At 34.0% G+C, this 25,701-nt stretch overlaps 1 protein-coding gene and 1 long non-coding RNA gene across 3 annotated transcripts in view; one reads left to right on the forward strand and one right to left on the reverse strand.

Annotated features, from left to right (window-relative positions):
• The window catches only part of LOC126753944 (FAS-associated factor 2), a 214,147-nt gene extending 195,229 nt beyond the window's left edge, over window positions 1–18,918 (reverse strand). Inside the window, exon 1 of the mRNA XM_050465727.1 lies at window positions 18,831–18,918. The gene's annotated coding sequence lies outside the window, so the exon portion shown is untranslated. The remainder of the gene's footprint in view (window positions 1–18,830) is intronic.
• A 1,942-nt stretch (window positions 18,919–20,860) lies between these two features.
• The window catches only part of LOC126753947 (uncharacterized), a 58,065-nt gene continuing 53,224 nt past the window's right edge, over window positions 20,861–25,701 (forward strand). For both annotated transcript variants that reach the window (XR_007666228.1, XR_007666229.1), the window contains exon 1: window positions 20,861–20,976. This is a non-coding gene — a long non-coding RNA (uncharacterized LOC126753947). The remainder of the gene's footprint in view (window positions 20,977–25,701) is intronic.

The following is a 25,701-nucleotide window of genomic DNA, read 5'->3' on the forward strand; positions in this document are numbered from 1 at the left end:
TTTGCGATAATTAGCTAAGCAGAGGAGTGTAAATATTTGATTAAGGACAATCCGTTTATATGATTTTGTTCACAATGTTATTGGTCAACATGATAACACCGTCCGTTCTAATGCAATCCTAAATTTAGCTATGATGGCAACCAGAAAGATTTATTACAACTAGTAACAAAATTTAGAATCATTAATAGAAACTGGTGCGATTCTTTACTAGTCTTCACATACATACTTTATCATTTACCTTTATTATTCTCACTTTCAAATTAAAAAGAGTACTCCAAATTAATCTAAAATTGTTACTAACTTAGTAATGATTGCTTTGCACCACTTCCTTCCTATCGCATTTGCTCGCTATTGTTCTTTTAATGCCAGCATTCTTCAGACTACGAAGAACTAATACAATCGATTTGCTGCCTTGTTGGTCTTGTCTTTCAATCCATTCATTCGCTTCATTCTGCTAACCAATTTCCTTGGTTTGTTGTTGTTGTAAGGATACGGTGCTCAAATGAACAGGAAACTAACTTTATCCTTGCCCACTTATTGTCAGTATTGAATTCGTGAATTCAGATAATGATGTCCTTGTTATCAACTTAATCTGCTGACTCTTGCTTTAGCCCAAACAACCATGCGAGACAATGGGAAAGTGAGAAGGAGCTGCTTAAATTGGCTACTTGCTTTCTGAGCGACGAACATTGCTTTACTTATGGAGGTAATTATTAAAGAGAGTGACAGGGAAAGAGAGACAGCTGAAGGCAATTTAAAAGATTTATTTAGTTATCGAAAACGGATTTTTATTGTAGTGTTAATTGACAACTTTAAGCATAGAAGATAGTTGCCAATAATGATTATTGTTAAATACATGTTGAAAGGATGCGATTAATGCCTATGTCATTAGACAATATATATTAAGTACGCATAAAATTAAAAATTAAACACAAAGATTATGCAGACCTATAAACTAATTATTGCTCTCGAGCCATCAGTTGAATGTAACTATCCCATCCAAGTGAAAGATTTCGGTATGAGGTGAATCGGAAATTTGCGGATGACTTTGAAGAAAAGATCTTTTGGCGATATCATAAAACATTTCCGGGATCAATGACTTTTACCGGTGTCAAAACAAATTTCGAACATCAATTAAGAAAAAGTGCCTCTTAGCGAGGTCACAAACCTTTTTTGAGTTACTTTTAGCGAGGTCAAAATCCTTTCGAACGTTAGTGCTTTTGTATGACCAATGACCCGTAGCGAGGTCCATGACCTTTTGCGAGAAATTATATGGTTTTCATGACTAAAAAAGCCTTTTGCATTCTTTTATAGCAACAACTCATGGTATCCAACAGCAATTCCGACATCGGCTTAGTGGTCCGAGGAATGTTAGTGGAAGATGGTAGATCACAGAAACCCTTAATTATGACTTTTCTCTAAATACTCAAGTACTTCAAAATCAAATACTTTTATATGACTAAAAGAGGCGGAGTTCCATGAATCTCGAAACTGGTTGGCAAAAAACAAATTTCGCCTAATTTCGAACGGTCTAACGAACGGTCACCGTGGAGAAACTTTACGTTCCTTTGGACAAGCACTCTCTCTATCGTGTATAGAGTATACTACAATACATTTAGTTTTATGGAATCCTTAGGCAAAAGTGTTTCAAGTTGTCGGATCCAAGAACATGATTATAAGGTGTATTCTATCCTCAAAACTTTCAACACATTATGTGAGTTTTCATTGATTCAAACCTGTTAATCAATGAAAACTCACATAATTAGATTTTCCGATATTGAACTGAAGTAGGTGGGCTTCCCTTAACAGCAGCCAACCACCAAGTTCAAGTAAGCTTTTCTAACTTTTGAGGGGTAGTTTTAAACTTTTTGAGAACATCGGTAAATTAAACCTCCGAATATATTTGTCAAGAGAACTCACTTAAAGATCCATCCGCTAATCGAATATTTAGCAATCTAAAATACCACCACGAATACTGTCACGCTATAAATAAATATGCCAAACTTCATCAGTTGCTAACCAACCACCAGCTGACAATTTATTGCCAAATTTATATAATAAAAAATTGTGCAGTCCAAAAAGTTACCGCTTGGATAAGGGTTAGAACAACAACAACTATACACATTTTCCGTCACTGACATCAGCCTGCAGCCGCTTCACCACTTCGGTCGTTCTGCATTTCGTTGCGATAATTTGCTTAACAGCGTAAAATCAGCGATCAAAGTGACAATTTCCATTAAATTTTCTAAATTCCTGCCAACAACAGAGTTGCCAGCTGCGCGAAATAAGAGCAAACAGCAAATGACAGTCTATATTGACATATGAACGAGAGCGGCATAAAGGACCACAGATGTAAAAAATACCGATACTAAGGGTTGGTTGTGGGGAGTGGGGTTTTGAAAAGTTTGCGTTAAGCGCAAAAAAACTCTTTTTGCCTCCAACTGCCGGAAAACGAACTTAAATCGCAAGATAAGTGGGTAGTGGGGGTTGTGTGCACAATTGGTGGCACTCATATGTTGCAAATGTATTCAAGTGTGTATGTGTGCCGCTGTTTGTGTGCATTTGACACTGTCATGAAGTGACAAAGTTTGTATTTGTGAATTAATGGTTTGGAAATTCGTTTGTGAATGACCCCTTTTGCATACAGTATGTACTGTAGACACGAGCCTATATGTACACAGGAATTTAAAAGCACACCCCTTAGGAAATTCAAACAATGTTAGTCAAAGATGCAAGTACTGAAATCAAGACATTCATTGCTCCGCACTTGGTATATGATTTTTATAGAATTGAAAAAATATTTCAACAGGAGTCTTAGAAATATTTTAAAATATTAAATATTAAATTTTTAGAGATGAGTATTTTTCATTCTTTCTACAAAAGTTAATTGCTACTGGCTGTCCCTTATCGAAAAGCCACCAACCAGATCGATCATGATAGATGGAATACACGTCTCACTACTAAAGATGTCGATCTAAGCAGCTGCTGTATACAAACTGATTGACAGATCGCGCTCATATTTGACATAGTAATTAAGAACAACCAAACAAAATGCATTTCTTTTTTTTAATTTCATGGAAATACCAGATACAAAACATATTGTTAAGATCAGACTTTCACTCCTCCTCATATCAGTCATACAAACTGACCGATTAAAGGGGATCAAATTGTGGGACGGCATTTGGAGCTATTTAGGTACAGCTGCAAACGAAACCATTTCCTAACTTCAAATTATTGTCGGCGATCAAGGTATTTTTCTGACCCGGCATCCAAACTGGTTTGTTCGGAAATAATCGAACAAAAAAAATTACTCTAAAAATTGCGTTTTTCTAGAAACGACTTCTCAGGTTCAACTGTACATACCAATTTACTACAATTTTAAGAGAGTCTTCTTTATAGGCTTGTCTATGTCTGAAGCAAGCCATATCTACTAATTTAAAAAAAAAAATCGAAACAGTCACGCTTTAGGCAGGCAGTCGCCATTCGTGGATATATTTTATTATGTTTAGATTTATCCTGTATTCTTGTAATGTTAATAAATAATTAATAAAAAAGGACAGTAAACTATTAATTCCCCACTTTATGATAGTTCAAATATTACCCGAAACTAAGCTTTAACTAGAATACCGCCTTATAAGTCACTATAATAAATATGACCCAGGCGGTATATTTATTGACTCAAACTACCTAATATACTATACTTTTACATCAATCGCTTGGACCTTGCGAAATAGTTACTGGAGAATATCGGCAAGTTGTTGTTTTTGAAAAAATATGCTTTGTGGCCAGAAAACAAAAAAGGACCCAGAAATTGTAAATAACATGGACAATATTTAATTATTCATCAATATTTATTTTGTCGCGTTCAAAGTAGGTTCACCAGATGTAATACACTTATGCCCACGATTTTTCCAATCCTCGAAACCCCATAAGCATTTTTGGGATGACCTTCAGCTCCTTCAGCAAATTTTATTTTATCTCTTCGATAGACTGAAATACGGAGGTGGATCGATGGTTCATTGCGTTTTTGGCTTTAAATTCGGTCACAATCGTGACTCGATCCGATTGTGCATTTTCATCCCGTAAAACCCAAGAATTGATCTTCCACAATTCCGGCTACTTTCGACGAATGTTCCACGCCAACGCCTACATACCGCCAAATATAAATCCACATTGACCGTCTGTCTCTCCGGAACAAATTTCTGATGTACCAAAGCACGAATATAGAAAAACAATTAGCATCACCTTGATCATTGGCGTAGTTTTTTGAGTTTCTCGTTTTTTCCTCCATTCCATACGATTGTTGACTTGTGTGCAAGTCAAACTCACAAACAATCAGTGTGGCTTGGATCACAATTTGCACGATTAAGTATGTTCAACGAGACTTGTTTACGGTACTCTTTTTGAAGAAAATTCAGCTTTTTCGGGACGAGTCAAGTAAGAACGGGTTTCATAGCCAAAATATCCACCAAAATCATTCGAAGAAATGACGGGCTTTTTTGCCAACACTCTATCACTTGCCTCATAATTTTCAATCACCATAACCTTCACTTTTTTAATATTTTCATCAGTTGAAGAGGTCGAAGGTCATCCAGAATGAGGCATGTCTTCAAAATTTGAGACAAATTCTTTCTTCGATATTTTTATTCATTGTAAAAATCGCAAAGCATTACCTAAGTATGTCGATTTAAGCAGCTGCTGTATACAAACTGATTGACAGATCGCGCTCATATTTGACATAGTAATTAAGAACAGTCCTACCAACCTAACAAAATGCATTCTTTTTTTTGAAATTTCATTTAACCGGGGCATTTTATTACCGGACGCTAAAATCTTCGAATATATTGTTAAGATCAGATCACTATAACACATATCTGTCATACAAACTGACCGGTTAAAATCATATTGTCCAGATCGGACCACTATAGTATGCAGTTGCTATTCAAACTAACCTATCAAAATCATGAAATATCTTTTTTCCTTATTAAGTAAACTTAATACGATTTAAAGGTTGTTATGTCAAACAAAATGACCACAAAGAATTAGTAAATCTCAATTTAGAATAATGTATTTTCCAACATTTTCAGACTACATCAAAGATCATTCAACTTAAGTAAGGCAAGACCCCTGTGAAAATACCGAACCACAAATTTCCTACAGAACAAGCAGTGTATTGCATATGTAATGTAAACAGCAAGCAGCACGCTGTTGTTGTCGTTGTTAACGCATAGCTGACGTAATGTGCGGAGGCGCGCTAACATTTGCGTGAAAGCATGTGTCTAAGTGAAATTCGTATGAGTAGGTGAGTGTGAGAAGGCGCGTCTGCTTGGCTTCACCTGTGTCAATCACATTTCAAAATGTGTAGTCTGCTTTTAGGGGTTACTTTCGAGGTACACCAACTGGACTGGCGTATTTGGTTTGTTTTGCCGGAGTTTTTTTCGCTTACGTCACAACTGAGTTGGACGAGTGATGTATGCGCAGTGATATGATAGCACAATTTTGCATTTTATCTAGTGTTGTTGTTATTTTTGTTCGCTTGCTTTAGCCGTTCTTTGGCATTTTTGAATTTCTACTGCTTACATGTAACATGCGCAAGGAAGCCTTTTTGCATATTCTTCCACTTTTAGCTGTTTTTTGCTTTTATTTCGCCTACTAACACGCTGCCTTCAGATATGCCGTTATAGTTTTGTGTGAGTGTGTTTGTGTGCGTTGGTAAGCATGCATATATTGGTATGTCTGTCCGCTCAAAGGCATCAAAGTCAATTTATCAGCATGGCTAGCTGACTTCAGGTCAGATTGTACGCTCGAAAACGCGCCAAAACCTATTCGCAAGCCCTAGCTCACTCACAAATACATCGGAAAGAGGTATATATACATACACGCATACATATAACTGCATATAGCAGTCCAAAAATACATCTATGGGCATGCAAGCGTGGTATTTGCTTTATTTATCGCATTGGCCGCATCTGCAAATGTAAACGCTTGCAGATTTAAAAAGGAATCGCTACAACAACACAAATAACATCGAAATTTTGTAATTTATTTGTGCAGCTGAAATGGCTCAGCGAGTGCGGAGAGTGGGGAGTGATGAGTGGCTGCCACGATGGCAGTGTGTCAGTGCCGTCAGTGCTGCTGATGGCATACACACATGCAGACATACACACCTACAAAGCTACACATACATACATTTACGGCCTTTTCCATGAAATTCTTCTGCTTTGTTTTTACAGTTGAGGCTTACCAGCGCTCGACTATTTGTTTGTTTTTGTGTGTATCTTCGCGTATGTGTGTTTGTGTGCGTGCGTGGCCGTCACAGCACATGTTGCAACTTCGACAAGTTCATCATTCGGCAACAAATTGATTTTTATTGGTATTCTGCGTGGTGTGAGACAAGCTCTCGCATATATTTGAAGAGAGGTAAGAGTTGTTGAAAGAATTTAATCGCCTTAAAAGTTGAGTGACGCAACGTAACTACGTGTTGTTTAAAGGCAGTTACAAATATGAAATTAAATTTAGGAAAATATTGACTTATGCGAAGAAAATTGTCGGTTTTTTCCTCGAAGTTCTTACAAGTGCCTTAGGCAATATTTCGTGCTAAATTTCGTGAAGATATCTTGTCATAATCATAAAGACATGACGTGAGTTGGTAAGTTTGTATAGCTAAATGCCTGGATAGATTGCTCAGATTAGCACGAACAGGAACTCCGCAGGGGCTGTACCGTCGTCTTTTTTGTGTTCACTTGTAACTAATGAGCTTCTGCATCTACGTTTCTGTTGCTGTTGCAGGGACAGAAAACATTCCTGAAGTTATTACGAGGCATGCCGAGTTGACAGTCTTGGCCGAATAGAGTTAAGTACTGAGGTTCCCGACTGTGAGAACTTTTGAACGGAAAACCCATTGATGGAAACTCAATGTGAAAGAGAGGGTCAAAAAAAGGCCAGTGGTGCTCTATTACGTATATAAGAAGACCCCCAGCGTCTCAATGGGGCTTATGTCCTTCCTTATGCAGTTAACAGCGGTAGGTTCATCTTACTTTAAGAGTACCTGTGAGAATAAAATCTTGGACAACAAACCGTTTGAACGAATACAGACTCGATGTTCTCTGGATAACGAAAGCACTTAGGACCACTTCCAAGGCTGCACTTGAAAGGTTACTCAACCTGATACCAATTCACATTGCAGTGGAATACTCGGTAGAGAAATCAGCTGAAAAATTGCGGCGATAGGTGAATTTTCCACAAAAATCGTTTGACATAGCTTGATGTCCGGGGGCTCGGGGGATAAAACAGACCATTTACCCTCATGTCTTATCTGGGAGAGAAGGGTTTTAGTCACCTTGAAAAAGGGTGGACATCACAGTGGCAGGCGGAACTCTTAACATATACACGGACGGATCAAAAACGGCTGAAAAAGTGAACGTCAGGATCTATATCCCAGACGACCTTTCAAGCTGCTGAAATACTGCAACGGTTAGAAAAGCTGCTGAGGTAGCTAACAACGTAAGAAATGGCATAAAAATATCAATATTTTCGTCAATAGTCAAACCTCAATTAAAGCAAAATTTCACAACGTATTGCGTCAAAAATGTACCAAGCTGAGGCAGTAGATATTGTGGTTGAAAATTGATCTGAGGTTGCAGTCCATACAGGACGTTCCTTCGAAATGAAACAACTTACAATGGATCAGAAAGTGTCGTCCGCTTGACTACCGACCTACACAATGAAATTTCCGAAAAGGCTGACACAGCCTTAGAATCATGTGCAAGTCGGAAGGAAAACACACAAGAATTATATCCACTCGGTTTCGAAAATACTGCAGGAAGGTTGTTGGCGTAGTCACGGGTCACTACTTGCGAGACGTATGGACATAATTGAAAAGAAAGTGCAGGAAAATAGGCAAGGGAGAGAAGCTGGTGGACCTCTGCTTATGTTCAGCTAATCTAGAACTCGGCTTAGATATCTATGAGCTTCGCAGTTCAAGGGACTGGATGAAATATCAGAATTAGATACGAAGTCTTTATTAAACGCAAGGAGCATTGATGTCCTTCAGCTCGTATTATTAATGAACTCTGGTATTATAAAAGGACCTGAAGGTAAATGTATGCCGGGACAGCCAGCCAGTGTAACTTTACATAACCTAACCATTAATCAAATCAAAAAACTGAGAGATCATTTTTTGGAGAACTATATACGGAACATGCAAAAAAAGTTTAATAATGATCGGATATTTTTTTCGCAAACGAATTCGAAAACTGCTGTTTCGAGAAAAATTAATTAAGGTACATTACACAACTGATAATTTTAGTAAATGGTTAAATATTAAAATCTTAGCTAAAATCAACTCATGCTCAATATATCTCTGAAACCTAATCACCTTTCGACATTGCGTTCTTGTATAGTTTGACTCCCCAGCCAGCTCATTTCTGTGTTTACTCACTGTTGAGCAAGTAATCAGTTATGTAGATATGAGCATGTTAGGTAGTTATCTAGGCTAAACTAAATAATACCGCTCCCGAATGTAGACTACATTTGTGCCAACTTTGAGGAACACTGACATTTAAAGTGAAAGAGCACTGGTTCAAAGAGACAGTTTTATTTAACTTTAAACGAAACTATGTACGAGCCTCGATAAAGTTCTCGCTCTGCGTTATTCTGGCTATTTTATCAAAATTCCTGCTTCCTACAATCACTTGTGTCATAAACTTTCACTCAAGAAAGCCTCCATTGTATAATATTTCAACAGCTAATCCCAGCAAATATTATTAAATTTTCGATTTGTCTTTACTGCCTGAAGAGAAACAGCAAAAAATAACAGAACTCAATATACAGAAACCCACGCACGTGTTTCAACTCATACGCATAGCCACTAATAGACCATATAAACGGTTTAGACGCATAATGGGCTTTGTTGGCTAACAAACTACAAAAACAAATATACACGTTCACCCATTCAATTTAACGGCCGAACAGGTCACACTATGCATGACAGAGAGGTCAATGGACACGTGACCGAAATACAAAAAACGCAGGAAATAACGGTAACGGTAAAAATTGTCGAGCGAAATATCGAAAGAATGCGAAAGTAAGTGTAAGGAATAAATGGAAGACAATTTAGAAGGAACACATAAGAAGAATTTAACAAAAAGCTATTAGGCGCATTTAAATGCTGGTAATGTGGAAGAGTGTTGGCGCGGAAGTACGAGAGGCGCCGAATGCGAAAAAACGATGCGGTCACTGCAGGTCACACTATGCTCCAAGTGGAGGAGCGCAGCGAGAGAGCGCATAGTGGCTTTTCTAATGCAAATACGCGCTTTATGTTTTATGCGACATAACTGTATATGCCGAAGCATGTATTTGTGTGTGTGTGTGTGTGGCCTGTTGGATAAGGTAATTCATTTAAGCCATGTCTTCGAAAGGCCATTTCCTAACAGGCGCGTTTACGCGTGCTCACAGCGGGCATGTGTTGGTGGCGTGACACACACGCCTATACATACATACATATATACAAACATGAGCACGCATGCAGGCATATGTGTGCGCTCGTGTCTTTGATGGCATTGCAAAACTTTTTCCGCTGCCTCGATTTTAGCTTTGGCGATTAAGGATAAATAGAGTTTCGTGATAAGAAAACGCAAATAGCCTAAAGGCGCACAACAAAAACAACAAGAGCGCTAGTATTAAATAGTGAAACAAAAACAAAGTGAAATGCAAGTAGAAAAGAAAAGCAACCAAAGAAAGTAAAACAGATTTACTAGAAAACGCCTAGAGCCAGCAGACTTATAGGTTATGTAGAAAACGAAATAACAATGACGAAAACAACATTAACAAAATTTTGGCAAAACAACAATAAAGACAACCATTATCGTATGCGGTAAATTGGCCTAAGCGTCGACTACGAAACGGCTGATTTTATACTGGAGTCTTATCGGGAGGCATATAGAGTTTAGGCGCTGTTTTGCTGAGTTCTGAGAGGCCAGCAGTGTGATATTCTTGCTTGCATTCCGCCAGGCAGCTGTCAGTTAGAAAATGAATGATGCTCATATATGTCAATTTAGAAAACGTGTGCTGCCTACATATGAGTATTAGAGCTCTGTTGCGTACACATATTTGCAGGTGTTTGTTATTCTCATATTGAAACGAGGCATATGTTGCAAGTTTTTTGTAGTAATTTTAACTTTTATTAGCATCTGGCCTCGTTGGATAGTTCATTAGAGTGTATTTTCTTCGATTTCAGGCACCTATTTTTTGGGAAAGAATTTCTTCCTGGAAAAGAAATCAATAATTAAACAAAACTTTTTCGAAATATTGGTCTTGATGATAATTAATAATATAGGATTACAATAGACTCATCAATGATGTATCTACCCACTAACAATATCGTAAATCGTTTTGCTCTGGGAAGTCGCTATTTGTGGGAAAGAATTTAAAAAGCAAAGGGCTAAGCTACACCTTGCGATAGTTAGATGGATAGTTTGACAACTTATTTTTCTCCATTTTTTTAAATTTTTTTTTTCTGAACCATCAACATCTCAAGAATATTCTGTTAAAGTTTTAGGTCATTCGGAGAAAAACTAACGAAGTTACAGCAGATTGAATAACGGTACCTCTAACTACCTGCGCTGAGTGTACAAAACTTTGAATCGATTTTCCCAAATATGTAATTTTTAAAGTCGGTGACCAGCCTACAGAAAAAACTACCGCATCGATCGTTTTGAAATTTTGTACAAATATTCTACATATACATAGCTCTCGAATGACGTCAAGTTTTTCCAAAAATTATAGTTTCTAAGAATTTTACAATAACAAATAGGTCGATTTTTCCGTCTAAAGTCGTCATTTTTTGAAAATGGTACCAAAAATTGAAAAATTAAAAAAAAAACTCGACGTCAATTGAAAGATAAACTAATAAACTAAAGAAAGCATTTTGATTTTTTGATTTCAGATGATCCAGTGATGCTGTAGGCTGGTCACCGCACAACAAATTTTTTTCGAGGTGCCTGATCGACGATATATCCGTTATTCCTCGCTATTTTTCTATAAAACTTTTTTTAAGTATCCTTCAAATGTTGCACTTTCATATAATAATAAGTAAAATAAACCTACAGCAATAAGTTTTTCTAAAAAAATTCACGAAAAAAGGTCTTTTTTCAACGAAACAAACAAATTTTTACACACTTAAAACCACAAGCAAATTTTCTTTCGCCGGTGAATATATACACATCTACACACAAATTAAATTTTAGCAAACATTTTCACACACTTATTTAAATAACGAGCTTTTTTTATTATTTCACACACATAACTCTCACTTATTATAAGAACACAAAACATGCAGGAATCGCATTGAAATAAACTTGCACAAACATGATCGATATCACCGCTATGAACAAATGCACTTTTGTTGGAATTCATTTCTCCTTACACATTTACATGGCTTTTATTTGCTGGCACCTTAACACTTTTCACTTTAAATTTAAAGCAAATATTTTACATTATTATTTTCGTATAATAACTTTACTAATACTTTAGCACAGTTTAATATATTTTTATTATATTTCACTAAACTTCGCAAAACGCCACAAGTCACAACGAATTTCGGCACGAACTGATCGCTCTTCTTCTGTTGTTTGCTCACCCTCACGAAAAGTAACAGGTGCGACCTCGTGCGTGGTCAATCGTAATTATTGTGCAGCATAGCAAAAGGCAATTATCATATTCGCGAATGCTTACATATGCATACACATAGCAACATACATACATATGTATGTAGGTGTACGTATAGGCATGTTTACGAAAATCAAAGCAAGCACTGTTATTGAGTAGACAAATTGTGAATGAGGAGATGCAAGTAATGTTTTTCATTAAGGAAAGTGTTGTAGCTTGTTGAGAAAGGATTTTTTTCGTTGCAAATGCAAAATTGATGCGTAAAAATTCTTTTTTATCGCCAATGATTTTGCATTGTCATTTAATTATTATTAAAATGAAATTATTATTAATGTAATTATTATTATAATTTTCATTATCATTAATATTGGGTAGTTGTATTTTGTCACACCATATAGTGTTGGAAAGGTGAGATTTTAAGCTTCATTTAACCAAAAAAACATTAAATTGGGGAAGTTGAAAAAAAGTTACAGCTGTTCAAAAATTAATGAAAATAATGAAGATTCTTTGCTGAAACGAAATGAAATTGAACCATTTCTGAAAATCGAAAAAAAACGGCCACAACTGATCAACTGAAAAGGCCACACAGATTTTTGATGACTCGGCAAAAAATGGAAGAGTTTGGCTCGGAAGTTTTTATGCATCCATCATATAGCCCTGACCTTGCACCGTCGGACTATCATATGTTTCGGTCAATGCAGAACTCCCTTAATGGAGTAAAGTCGGTTTCAAGAGAAGCCTGTGAAAATTACTTTCGCAGTTTTTCGCCGAGAAACCAGAAAGTTTTGCACTGATGGAATAATGTCTCTAGCGGAAAAATGGCAAAAGTTTTCGACCAAAATGTTATATATGTATATATGGTTCATTAAAGGTTATTATAAATATACAAAAAACAATAAGTTGAAGTTTGATTAGATATATGAAAAAAACTTTTTCGAAGACTAATATTAATCAGTTCCTACTCTCAGCTCTTAGAGACATATTCCACAGTTTTTTTTTTGTTTCGAAAGCAACAACTAATTTTTATTTCGTTTGCAAACAGCAATAAATTTTATTTTATTTTTTAATTATCAAATTACAAAATTTAATAGATTTGTACGTGGCAAAAATACACACATGCGAGAAATATAAATGAATTGTTAAGAATTTTGTATGAAGAAAATAAATTACTATTAAAAGACTTATTGCATGGGCAAGTAAGTATGAACGACAAGTCCTGAGGGCGAATGTGTGTGCAGTTAAAGTTCTAACGGTTTTCATTAAAAATGCATAAAATGTGCAACATATTTTGCGGCACTTAAAAATAAGTGAGCTCCAAAACTCACACACAAAACGCGCATACAGTTAGCTAACGGCCAGAGGGTCCAATACAGTGCAGGGCGACAACAATTGGCAGCCCAAATGTCAGGCCACCACGCCACAGCGCAGCGCACCAGTTGAAGTATTAAAAAAGTCGTAAAATTTAAAATTCATAATTTCATAAAAATGCCATCAAAAATGGAGCAAAAGCCAGGCGCAATGCCAACAAAAACAAAACAAACTTTATGGCATTCATTAAATCGTGCAAGTGGAAGTGGCAGAGGGTCCGGGGCACTTGAAACACAATTGGAGCAGAGCGGAATGAGGCAAGGCGCAGGTTGGTGAGTTTTTACCGCTTCGCGGTGCTGTTGGCGTGCAGTGGCGTAGAAATAATTTAATTTTATTTGTAAATTAAATTTATGAGTGTCATTATTTTTGTATGTACAGTAGTATGTAAATATGTATGAACAACAGCGTGCATAATTTGACCAAATGCAACATAAACAACAACAATGCTAATGGCAACAATAAAATATAAGCGAAGAGCAAAACATGATTTAAACAACGACGAAGAGAAGAGAACAGCAGGCCAAAGGCAGTGAATTAAATACTAAGCAATAAGTAAAAGAAGAAATTTAATAAAATTGCTGTAAATAAATATTGCATATGAGAAATATTTTATGACAAATATAGCATGTAGTAAAAACAATGAGCTTTATAACAAATGCTGGCAAATTTAATGCTCAGAACGCTGGCTGAGGAGAGTGATTGAGCAGAGCGACTAGTATAGCAGTGAAGTGCAGAGTATAGGAGAGCAAAGCAGAGTTGAGTAAAAGGCGTGTGCGTAGTTGTAGGTTATTATGGGCGCATAAAAACGCCAATTCTCATGTTTGAAATAAATTTAACAATGAAAATTTCCGTATGCTTTATATGAGCATATAAATCAACACATCTGCAACGATAGTAAAATATGAAATTTATTTGTTTGTTTGTTGCACATTTGCTTTTCGCGCTCGCTTATTGTTTATTGCATATTTTGTGGCGCAGCAGCTTTATTTGTCAAGCCAATGTTATCATCGTAAACATAATGCATGCATACCCTGAAGAAATTCTACTGGAAACTACTACTGGAGTATTTTTGTGTCATTCGGAACTTGTAAAAAGTACTATGAAGGCCATTAGTGGAAGAGATGCTAACTAATTGAATCTCTAACATGAGGGAAGCTACTCGTGGTACAAATGAATGGATCCAATTGGTTAGATTTAATTGATGGTATAGAGCCTACACTTAGCAAAAATAGTGGTTGTAGTATTTCTTAACTTCTTCCGGCAGAAGCCCCGATTGTCAATTCCGATTTTTTTCCGTGTATTTTGTTTACCGCTCAATATTTGTATATATGAGAAAAGTCAGGACTTTTAATTGACTTCATGAGAAGGTGTACATAGATAAAAGTCGAAAAATTATTTTATAGTCTATACTTCAAAAACAAAGCAAGTCCAAAATACCAACTCTACGAAAACAACATTTTTTGTTGCCCTGGATAACTTAGCAATTTTTTATGCTGACAAGTGCCCAGATAACAAGCCTATTCATGAAAATATTGAATGTAGTCTTGTTTCTAAGATAATCGCATACCTAATATTTTGAAAAATATCGGCTTGTTAATAATAAACAATAAGTTTTCCAGTCATGAGTAGTGTTCTGCGCACCTTTTTCGCGCATGCAAGCGTCACGTGATCTTTGCTCTTAAAGCTCTTTACTGAAAATATGATTTTAGCATGAAAATGTTCAAAAGTAGAATACTTGATGGACCGGCAAGGATATTTGTAAAAACTCTTCGATTTTAGCATGAAAAAGTTCAAAAGTAGAATACTTGATGGACCGGCAAGGATATTTGTAAAAACTCTTCGATTTTAGCATGAAAAAGTTCAAAAGTAGAATACTTGTTAGTCCTCTAATAAGGCAATTAATGAAAGATATAGATTTTATCCAGATTATAGCTAAGAACCGAAAACTGATACTTGGAAAATGCTTCTGTTGATAGTCAAACTAAGTATCAAATTATTAAGAAATTGTCCAAAATATGCCGACAACCCATCAAATTCAGGAGAAAATTCAAGTATCAAGTTAAACTACATATGTATGTATGTATGTATCTCCGTAAGAATTTGGATAAATATTCGGATAATTTTGGAAATTATAAAGAGGAACAGGAACAGCGGTATAACTAGGATCTAAAAGTGATGAGAGAAAGGTATCAATGTTGATCTAAAGCTCATAAAAAGCATTTTATTGGAACATAACGTATGCTTTCCACCTTTTTTCTCTTTTTATTTTGATGTCTACCAATTATTCCAAAAAAGAAAATATTCTAGTTTTTTAATGTTTCCTGATTTTTGTTAAGCAAACTAAAAGATTTAACAAGTAAGCTAAGTTCGGTATAACTGAACATTTTATACTCTTGCAATTTGCAAGGATTAAAGCCAGGGAAGTAGCTTAAGGTACATAAAGCCTTTTAGTTATAAGGGCTTTGGAGCGAGTTTCAACCCAATTTTATTCACACTAACCACAAAAATGCTCAAATATTGGCTGATATATATATAGTATGTATATAGTATAAAGTCAATCCGAAGTTCGAAAATCTTTATATTAGGTATATACCAGTATCAGGAAAGGACTCTCTCTGAATTTTATTTCTAAATCTTACATATTGACCAACATTTTCGGTAAAACATCAACTATAGTATTTGAACAATATATACATATTAATTGCTTCCTGATTTGTACCAGATTTCGACCCTTTTAAACACTGTAACATAAAAATGTCAGGGCAATTTCACATACCAAATTTGGTTCAAATCGATTGGTCGGGTCTCATGATATGTGTTTTCACCTGAACGCCCAACGCTCAAGTTAAACCTCGATTCTATTAAATCTCTCTCATACCATCTGGGCGATAAAATTTAATATCTCTGGCGTATTTAGTTGTTGACTTATCGCGCTTTTAGTTTTAGCGGCGTTATTTCCCTACTTCATTCTTTTTCACACTCTCGACAGAATTTCATATAATATTTGCAAATTTGGGTGTTATAGCTTAATGGCTTAAGAGATATATACATTAAACTTATTAGAGGGCGGCACCACATCCACTTTTTCAACATTTTTTGCCCAAAGGTGCCCTTGCTACTGGGATTCCCTGTGCTAAATTAGAGTTTTTTTTCTTAATTTTGTGCTTAGTTATGATCTTTCATAAGTTTTCGATTAATGGCGTTTTGTGGACGTGGCAGTAGTCGGATGAAACCTATCTTCGAACTTCCCCTTACGAAATTCGACTCGTCCTGATCATTTATACATATATATATAACAACACATCTATATTTCGATTAGTTTTACTGAAAATTTCAGGTAGCAAAACTATTATATTCTGCTGCATATTTTTTGTATAAAAATAAAAGAGCAAATTTTACAGATTTTATATATAAGACAACAAACCTACTGTAGACTAGTGTTACTAATTTCATACTCGAATATTCTGCTGCATATTTTTACAACTTTATCAGCCAATGGAAAACGACTAACTCTCCATTTGCTGAATAACATCGCACATTAAATTATTTAACCACATTTTCGGACATATTTATTTTTTTCCTGCAGGGTCAGAGCATATGCAAGGAGTACGTACAAATATACTATATGGTAGCTTTATAATTAAACAAAACCACATACATATGTATGTATGTTTCCGTTCCTGAATATCAATATAATAAAGTGGTTGTGAACAATATTTGTATAAAATATTATGTTCCTTCACTTTGATGGCAATTAATGTTTTATTGCGCATCAATATTGTAAATCACAAATTCTGTTTCAAAACACAGGTGCAATTCGTGACAAACACGCCTGTTACGAATATTTTGAACATTCATCGTTGAAAACGTTGAAAGAAATTTTCAAAAAACTAGAAAAAATCTTAATTCATAAAAAACATAGAGAAGATAAGGACGTTGAAATGAAACTATGAGATAGTGGTGAAATGTTTACGAATTTTTTACATAATAACAACTTGTTGACGAAGTTCTTACCCCGTGTTTTAGAAAATTAGCATACAAATTATGTGTTAGTTATGCTGCATGGGGCACATATCTTATCACGCATATTTATGTAAATGTAGATAACATATTTACTTAATTCCAGTTGTTTCTACTATATTTTTCATACTTTAGTATCTGCTGCTGAGCTTTTTAATTGCCATTTTGTGCGCAAAGCTCACATACAAATGAATTAATTAGAGAGTTTGAGGGTAGAGTATTATTAAGTTTAGTCTGGCTTGGGTAATAAAAGTTAATAAGTGCGGTTATTTGCTGACAACATGAAATGTAGTAAAACATGGTGGGGGAAAATTCAGGAAATTCTTTTAATAAACACATTTAAAGTGGACGCGAGCTTTAGTTGCTTTAAATAATTTTTTCCATTTACAAATGTGCAATATTCAGAATAAAATATGTATGTTTTTTTAATTAAAAAATCACTTATGGGCATCAGTATGTATTTTAGTTCCACTTTAAATGTCTGGGCGTATTTTTACTGTTGCACTTTCCTTGGTTTTAAAACATGTTATTTAACTATTTTACAAAATATATAATAACTGTCATTTTTCACCATATAATAACAGAGTTGCAAATAATGTATTATAAAAACAATATAATTAAAATAAAAATTAATTTTTCTTTTTACTTTGTAATCCCAAAATTTTTACTTTAAATAATTTTTTGTATTTTAAACAAATTTTTTTATTTATTAATACAAAATTCTTCATTAAAAATATGTTTTTCGTTTCTAAATACTGGATTGAAAAAGAAACTTTTAAAGCAAAATTTATATAAATTAGGAAAATTGTGATTTTCGTTAATTATTTACTTAATTTAAATTTTTTTTTTCATTTTGAATTGTTTTTTATTTTATTTTGAAATACAAAAATCTTCATTAAACATATGCTTTTAATTTCTAATCCCAAATACATATATAATTCAGAAATTAAAAATAAAATTTTAATCAAATTTATAACTATAAATTTAAACAATTGTGATTTTTGTTAATTATCTTTTTACTTTAAATATTTTTTTTATTTTAAATTAATTTTTTATAAATAATTTTCTACATACCGGATTGAAAAGGAAAGTTTTAAGACCAAATTTATAACAATACATTTAAAAAATTGTGCTTTCCATTAAATATTATTAATTTTTTTTTATTTTATAATTCCAAAACCTTTATTATAAATATGTTTTTAATTTCTAATTCCAAATACCGCATTTGAAAACTATTATAATTTTTATCCCAAAAATCGGATCAACAATATTAAATTAAATTTGTATTCTTAAATACAGGATTTAAAAAATATTTACAATTAAAAATTGAATAAAAATTTGTTATCATACAAAAATTCTTATTTTTAAATTAAAATTTATTTTATTAATTTTTATTCAATTTTGCGATTGATAATATATTTTCAATTTCTAAATTTTGTTAAATTAAAACATTTGTAAACCTGACTATAATTAAAATTTGGCAAAATACTTTTTCTTAAATATTAATCATTAAAAATAAAAAACTCGTTATCTTAAAAAAGTTTATTTCTGAACAAAAAATTAAAATAATTTACTTTATTAATTTTTATTTAATTTTGTGATTAAAAATAAAATTATCAAACTCAAATTTGAAATATTTAAATTTTTTAATCAGAAAATTCGCAACCCTGATAATAACATGTAATAAGAGAAATATTAATCATTAAAAATAAAATAATTTGAATTTAACAGTGAAACAGTGAAAACGATGCTACAATCAAAATGTAGTAACTTACCATTCGATCACAATTCTAACAGCTTTTATTCAGCTACATACTTATGTATGTATGTGCGCAACAAGTTCGAACTTGTCTAATTTTGTTGTTTATTTTATCATATCAACATGTCTTATAGTTATTTATTAAACTTAGGAAAATTATTATTTAATATTCACTTAAATTTCTTACGAACTCGACCGAACCGCACTAATTACAGGAAAATTATCGCTTATTATTCACTTAATTTTTTTACGAACTCGACCGAACCGCACTAATAAACTTAAATCGCGAAAAAGACAATGCAAAAGCAAAATTAACGTCCATTTAAAATCTTCTTACTTTTTAGGCAGCAACCAAAGCAAGCAAAAGAAAACGAACGAGCCGCAGCGAACCGAACTGTGCCGAATTCTTATTGCTGCACTTGTATGCTTGTGTCTACCAACAAACTCCTATTACAGACGCTGATAGCTCTTTCAATTTTAACACATTTCTACAAACTTTTACAAATGTTATTTCAGTGTACTTACACTTTAAATTATTATTATTTTAGTTTAATAATACTTTACACTGTTTATAATTGTAATTACTTCACTTTTTGTTAACAATTTAACGGAGAGCTTGGCGCTGCTGTCTTTTCCTGCGCACTCAACTTTACAAATGACATTTCAATGCAAGGATGCCAGATGAGAATGTTTAAATTAGTTTAATTTTTGCTTTAAAGTCTACATAGTAATTTTATTATGTTTTTGTATGTACTATAAACTTAAAATAGTAATTAAATTCTGCGTAAACAAAATATTGAAATTAAAATAATGGAGAAGTGTGAAAATGGTATGTTTCTTTATGGTACCGAGTATGGTGGTACAATTTTTACACTTTTAGTCATGACTATAGTTACATATGTATTACTAAGTTGTTTTTTTAGGTTTTAAGGTTTATTTAGAAGTAAACTAAATATAAACTCTGAATAAAAATGTTTTCTTTATGGGTTTGATTTTTAATATCTACATACATTTTAAAAAATTAATTTAATTAATTAATTTTAAACTACGAAACATATATTATAATAATTAATATTAATAATATTATAATATTAATTTAATAAAATGTTTCGTATACACATTATACATTTTTCAAATCACAGAAATCTTAACCGATTTTGACTCTTAAATTAAAAAAAGAAACCCCATAATTATTTTTTTTAATATTCAACTTATGCATCTGGCAGCATTAGCTAGTAAGAGTAAATGACAGGAAAAGGAATTATGTCAAAAAGCGGAAAGTGAGAGAGGAAACGGAATTGAAGTCGAAACGAACTGTATTGTAAGAAATATAGAATTTTTTCAAATACTTGTAAATATGTATGTATATGTAAATATATTTGAGAAAATTATATTTAAATATAAATATTTATATATGTATGTATATATATTTCTATTACCTATTTCTTGATGTTGGGTACAGGAAGCGAAACCAAAGAAATTATAATTCTAGCTGATTGCCGTGGTAGTTTGTATGTTTATGAGTGAAGAGGAAAATAGTGAAGGTTTGAACCTTTTCTTCCCTTAATATGTATAATAGGAATATTAGGGTATTAAAACATATGATACGTTTACTTCCTATTGTCTTACATATATTTGTTATGTTATTTTATGTTATGTTTTTTTTTACTTGTTGCTATACATACTGTAATAGTGGCACCCCCGTTAAATATTATGCAAATGGAGACTTTGACAGCGGTCGCACGAATCAAAGAGTCAAAGAGTATCGCCTCAAATTGTCTTTGATTGATGTGTGTCAAATATTTAGCGTTGGTGTGTGTGTGTGTCGTTGCTGTTTCGCTGCAGTTCGTTTTTTTGCGTGCGAAGTTGGATGCTGGCAAATAGAAATGTAAAAATATATTTACTTGTATTGTAAAGTGTCAGTTCGTGTTTTGTTGTGTGTGTGTAATATTTGGTCTTCCCTTGCTGAAAAAGAAATGTTAAAAGATATTTACTAATATTGTGAAGTGATATTTTGTTTTAAATGGAAGTTTTTACAAAGCATTAAATTTAAAATAATCTTGTTCGTTTGCGTATTTCAAGAATGTTTTGTAACAAGTGCAGCGGTTGGAGACGAATACATTCGAAAGAGATGCAAAAGAAGTATGAAGTTATGGCTGCTGGTAAGTAAGTATTTAAATTCACAATTTAACTTTTTTTAATGTTTATTAAAACTTAGTTTACCTAGTTCTTAATTAATTACCACCTTTAGAAGTCTTCTACTCTTATTAAAATAGGGGTTTTATATAGTCTCATAAAGTTATAACGAACTGAAAATATAGCGTTCAGAATGATATACTATATAATCCAACAATAAGTTGACAAGCTGTTAGACCTCTCAGTAATAAACAAATATTTGGCATTTTCTGAGAGTATTTAATATTACTGCATTGCCTACTGGCCTGTTTTTATACTCTCGCAACAATGTTGCTAAGGAGAGTATTATAGTTTTATTCACATAACGGTTGTTTGTAAGTCCTAAAACTAAAAGAGTCAGATATAGGGTTATGTATACCAAAGTGATCAGGGTGACGAGTAGAGTCGAAATCCGGATGTCTGTCTGTCCGTCCGTCCGTGCAAGCTGTAACTTGAGTAAAAATTGAGATATCATGATGAAACTTGGTACACGTATTCTTTGGCTCCATAAGAAGGTTAAGTTCGAAGATGGGCAAAATGGCCCACTGCCACGCCCACAAAATGGCGGAAACCGAAAACCTATAAAGTGTCATAACTAAGCCATAAATAAAGATATTAAAATGAAATTTGGCACAATGGATCGCATTAGGGAGGGGCATATCTAATTTTTTTGGAAAAGTGGGCGTGGCCCGCCCCTTACTAAGTTTTTTGTACATATCTCGGAAACTACTATAGCTATGTCAACCAAACTCTACAGAGTCGTTTTCTTCAGGCATTTCCATATACAGTTCAAAAATGGAAGGAATCGGATAATAACCACGCCCACCTCCCATACAAAGGTTATGTTGAAAATCACTAAAAGTGCGTTAACGGACTAACAAAAAACGTCAGAAACACTAAATTTTACGGAAGAAATTGCAGAAGGAAGCTTCACCCAGGCTTTTTTTAAAAATTGAAAATGGGCGTGGCCTCGCCCACTTATGGACCAAAAACCATATCTCAGGAACTACTCAACCGATTTCAATGAAATTCGGTATATAATATTTTCTTAACACCCTGATGACATGTACGAAATATAGGTGAAATCGGTTCACAACCACGCCTTCTTCCAATATAACGCTATTTTGAATTCCATCTGATGCCTTCTCTGTATAATATATAGTACATTAGGAACCAATGATGATAGCGGAACAAAACTTTACAAAAATACGGTATTTGAAAAATATGTAAATGACGTATAATGAAATCTCGATTATCACTTTATCATGCGAGAGTATAAAATGTTCGGTGACACCCGAACTTAGCCCTTCCTTACTTGTTCATAGAAATTTTTATTCTGTAATGGAACTTTTTTCACATATCATGAGGTATATCGTGGAGTGTATAAGCAAATTTTTTCGAAATTTTTTGATGACATCTATCGGAGAAATGGCTGGCTGAATGAGATGCGTTTTTTCACTGGCGGACACGATTTCTCATGTTTGGATCATCTGAAACACAAAAACCCAATTTATTCTTAAAAAGTACGTGAATGGTTATCGTCCCTACTAGAATCATGAAAAAATGTTGATAAATAAAAAAGTAATTAACGTTTTTTTTTTTTAATTTTTCCCCATGTTTTTTACATAAATTTTGTTATACTAGTAGGGACAATAGCCAGGCGTTTTGTGCACATTAAAAAAAAATTAAGCAAATCGGTTCTGCACTTCTTTGTTTAAGGAAAGGAAGGCCTTCATGTCACACCTTATCGAATGCCTGAGTAATTAGTAATTCTATTTACTTGTTCAGCAGTGTCAAAGTTTTACAAGAAACCTGAATTGGTGCCTTAGAATTATGTTGTTTTCATTGAGAAACGAAACATCTTTGAAAGTAAGACTTTTTGAAATATTTTACTTTTCCTGTTAAATGTTTTGACCAATTAAATCCGGTTTCTGGGTCGTTACCTTGTCATTTATTCAGTTTCAAAAATCAAAGAAAAATTTTAAAATACTTACAAGGAAGTAATTTTTTTCCTGATTTCTGAATGTCTCAATTATTAAAAAAAAACTGAAAAAATTTGTAACTGATGTTAGAAAAGAACATCAATCAAAGTTTGGTTAGAAAACAGGTGTTTAAAATAATAAGAAATTTCGAAAAGAAATGAAAAATCATAAGAACATTTAAAACAAAGCAGAATACTGCTATAAAAGCCATACCGTTAACAAAAATCAACGATAGTTTTGAGCTGATTTAAAATTGCACACATTAAAAGGGCTAAAAAGCTTAGGTTAAGTTGGAGTTCTCGATCTGTCATCCCCATTCTGCTGGCTTGTGAGACGTCCCCTCTATCGAGCCCCAATAGATCTTTAAGTATTCTGTATCTTTAAGATTCACCGTTTTATACACGACTATTACAGTTTCGCATTCACATAAATCGTTCCAACCCTTTTTAGTTTTTCTCACTATGCTCCAGTCTAGTATAGACAATGCATCGGTTTTCCAATGTTGATCACGTTTCGGGACAATCTCATATGCTCATTGCACGCTTTGTTCTGGTGATACTTTCTACTCCTGCTTTGCTTACCTAGACATTTCTGGTCGATATACGTAACGAAGTTAAAGCTTTGATTACTGCTTTGCTGTCCACGTAGTTGTGAATTATAGAGTTCTCTGCAGATGCATTGGAAGATCGCGGCTTACACAACAGCAAAGGCCCCTAAAATCGTTACAAATATAGTATGAGTTGTAAAGAGTGATCCATTTCCAGGTTCCCTACTTTTTTATTATAGAAAAACCACAGGAACTTCAAAATTAATGGGGAATGTTTATTTTCATTCGAAAGAACATTCTTTGGCCCAAAACGTGAAATTATCTACTCACCGGAGTGTTCTTTCAAAACATCCATTGATTGATACGATGTGTGGGAAGTGGCGCCGTCTTGTTGAAACTAAACGTCGCCGAGATCACGAGCTTCAATTTCAGGCATCAAATAGTCGATTATCATGGCGCGATAACGGTCGCCATTGACGGTTACGTGCTCAGCGATACCATTTTTGATGAAATATGAACCATGATTCCAAAACTTAGCTCGAAAATTTCGAATCGTCGAATCTTGCACATTCTTGTATTTTATAAGCTTTCAACTTACTTGAATGTAATCCAATAATGAATTCTGGGTCTCAAGATGGGTGATGGTGTTGCGAATAGTACGCGCAGTTGGCCGATTATGTTGGCTAGAAGTTGAGTAAAGCCCGCGAATAACATTCTTTACGGAACGTGAATTTTAGAATCAATTTGAACGATTTTTAAACCTTTTTCAGTCGTAAGTCTTTCCACGATGATATGCCAAACAATACTGAACAAAAATAACATAACAGCTTGATACGACTCACGCGTCATCTATTGAAAAAAGGCGTTTGGGAACAGTACCTCCACTGGGATCACCCGTTATTTTCATGTAAAATTTATTTAACACCAAAAAATAATAAATGGGAGAAACTAACCACACAAAATCATACTTATTTTTGTGGTCACTGTATATTTTAATATAATTTATTTCTGCTTCATTTGTGGCAACTTGTAAAAGTAATTAAATGCTAATTACAGTAAATTATTATCATTTCACGTGTTTGAAAGATCAATCGTCAACTTTTTACTGCCACTTCTCCCAAAAACAACACACAGCTCTTATTACATACATATATTAAAGTAGACCGACTTATTGTGATTTCCAACCCTCGGCTCTTGACAGGCAAGAGTATACAAACTCAGCTTTCTCCATCCCACCGCTTGAGTTAAATGTCAATCTGACACCTGTGCCAGTTATAGAATTTAATATCCAATGGATGCAATTATATTTGAAAATAATTTCTTGTCCAGATTCTTAGTGGCATACAACGGATTTTCATATCTAAATTTCATGGTTTAATTATTTACCAACCCACTTACCAGGTTTCTCGAATTGATATTTATAAGTATTATTTTTGGTTCTCTTAGCTCTCCATTTTTCGACGCGCCACTAGCAGCATCAAGTGTGCTTCTTGAACATGTAAATATGTAAGTTTTTCTGTCATCCAGACTGCTCCCCGTATTTCTGGTATAAGCATTGCAGCCTACTTTACTATGTCCCCCATATTTTCCGTGTCGCAATGTCATTTGTTTTGTTTGTAATTTCGGCTGTCAGTATATCCTTTTGCGCCGTTGTCAGGCTCTTCAGCTGGCGTGCGCTCTCGTTGCAACCTCTCCAAAACTCGAGTCTCTCACTCCATTCTTTGTTTGCTTTGTTTGTTTGTCTGACAACCTGTCTAGCGAAGGCACACTCCCTTTCTGTCACCGACAAACAGCTATTTGTTTGTGTGTGTGTCTCCCTGTCTTGTCTGTTTTCCAACTGTCAACCTGTCTAACTTATTGTCTAATTTTGCGCAAACTTCAGAGATCAAGCAGACGCCGACTCGTCCAAAAGTTTTTTCTCTCCGCCTGCCGTCACTCCTACGCTCCCCTTTCAAGACACTTTCACTTTTCCACGAATCCAACAAGAATTGTCACTTAAGCAATTTTCATTTGTTGTACGCCAGTTGTTGTACTTTATTAATTATGCAACAAACGCATTGCTGAAGTAAGGAAAATTCGCGCACATTCACACAAAAATACTTATACCGTTAAATTGTGATGGTTTCCTCCCCTCCACGCGGGTTTTCTCCCGCTTCAAGTGTTGTATTATTTCGTAGCGGTAT

This window comes from Bactrocera neohumeralis, chromosome 3, assembly GCF_024586455.1.
Source record: "Bactrocera neohumeralis isolate Rockhampton chromosome 3, APGP_CSIRO_Bneo_wtdbg2-racon-allhic-juicebox.fasta_v2, whole genome shotgun sequence".
In the NCBI taxonomy this organism is placed as follows: domain Eukaryota; kingdom Metazoa; phylum Arthropoda; class Insecta; order Diptera; family Tephritidae; genus Bactrocera; species Bactrocera neohumeralis.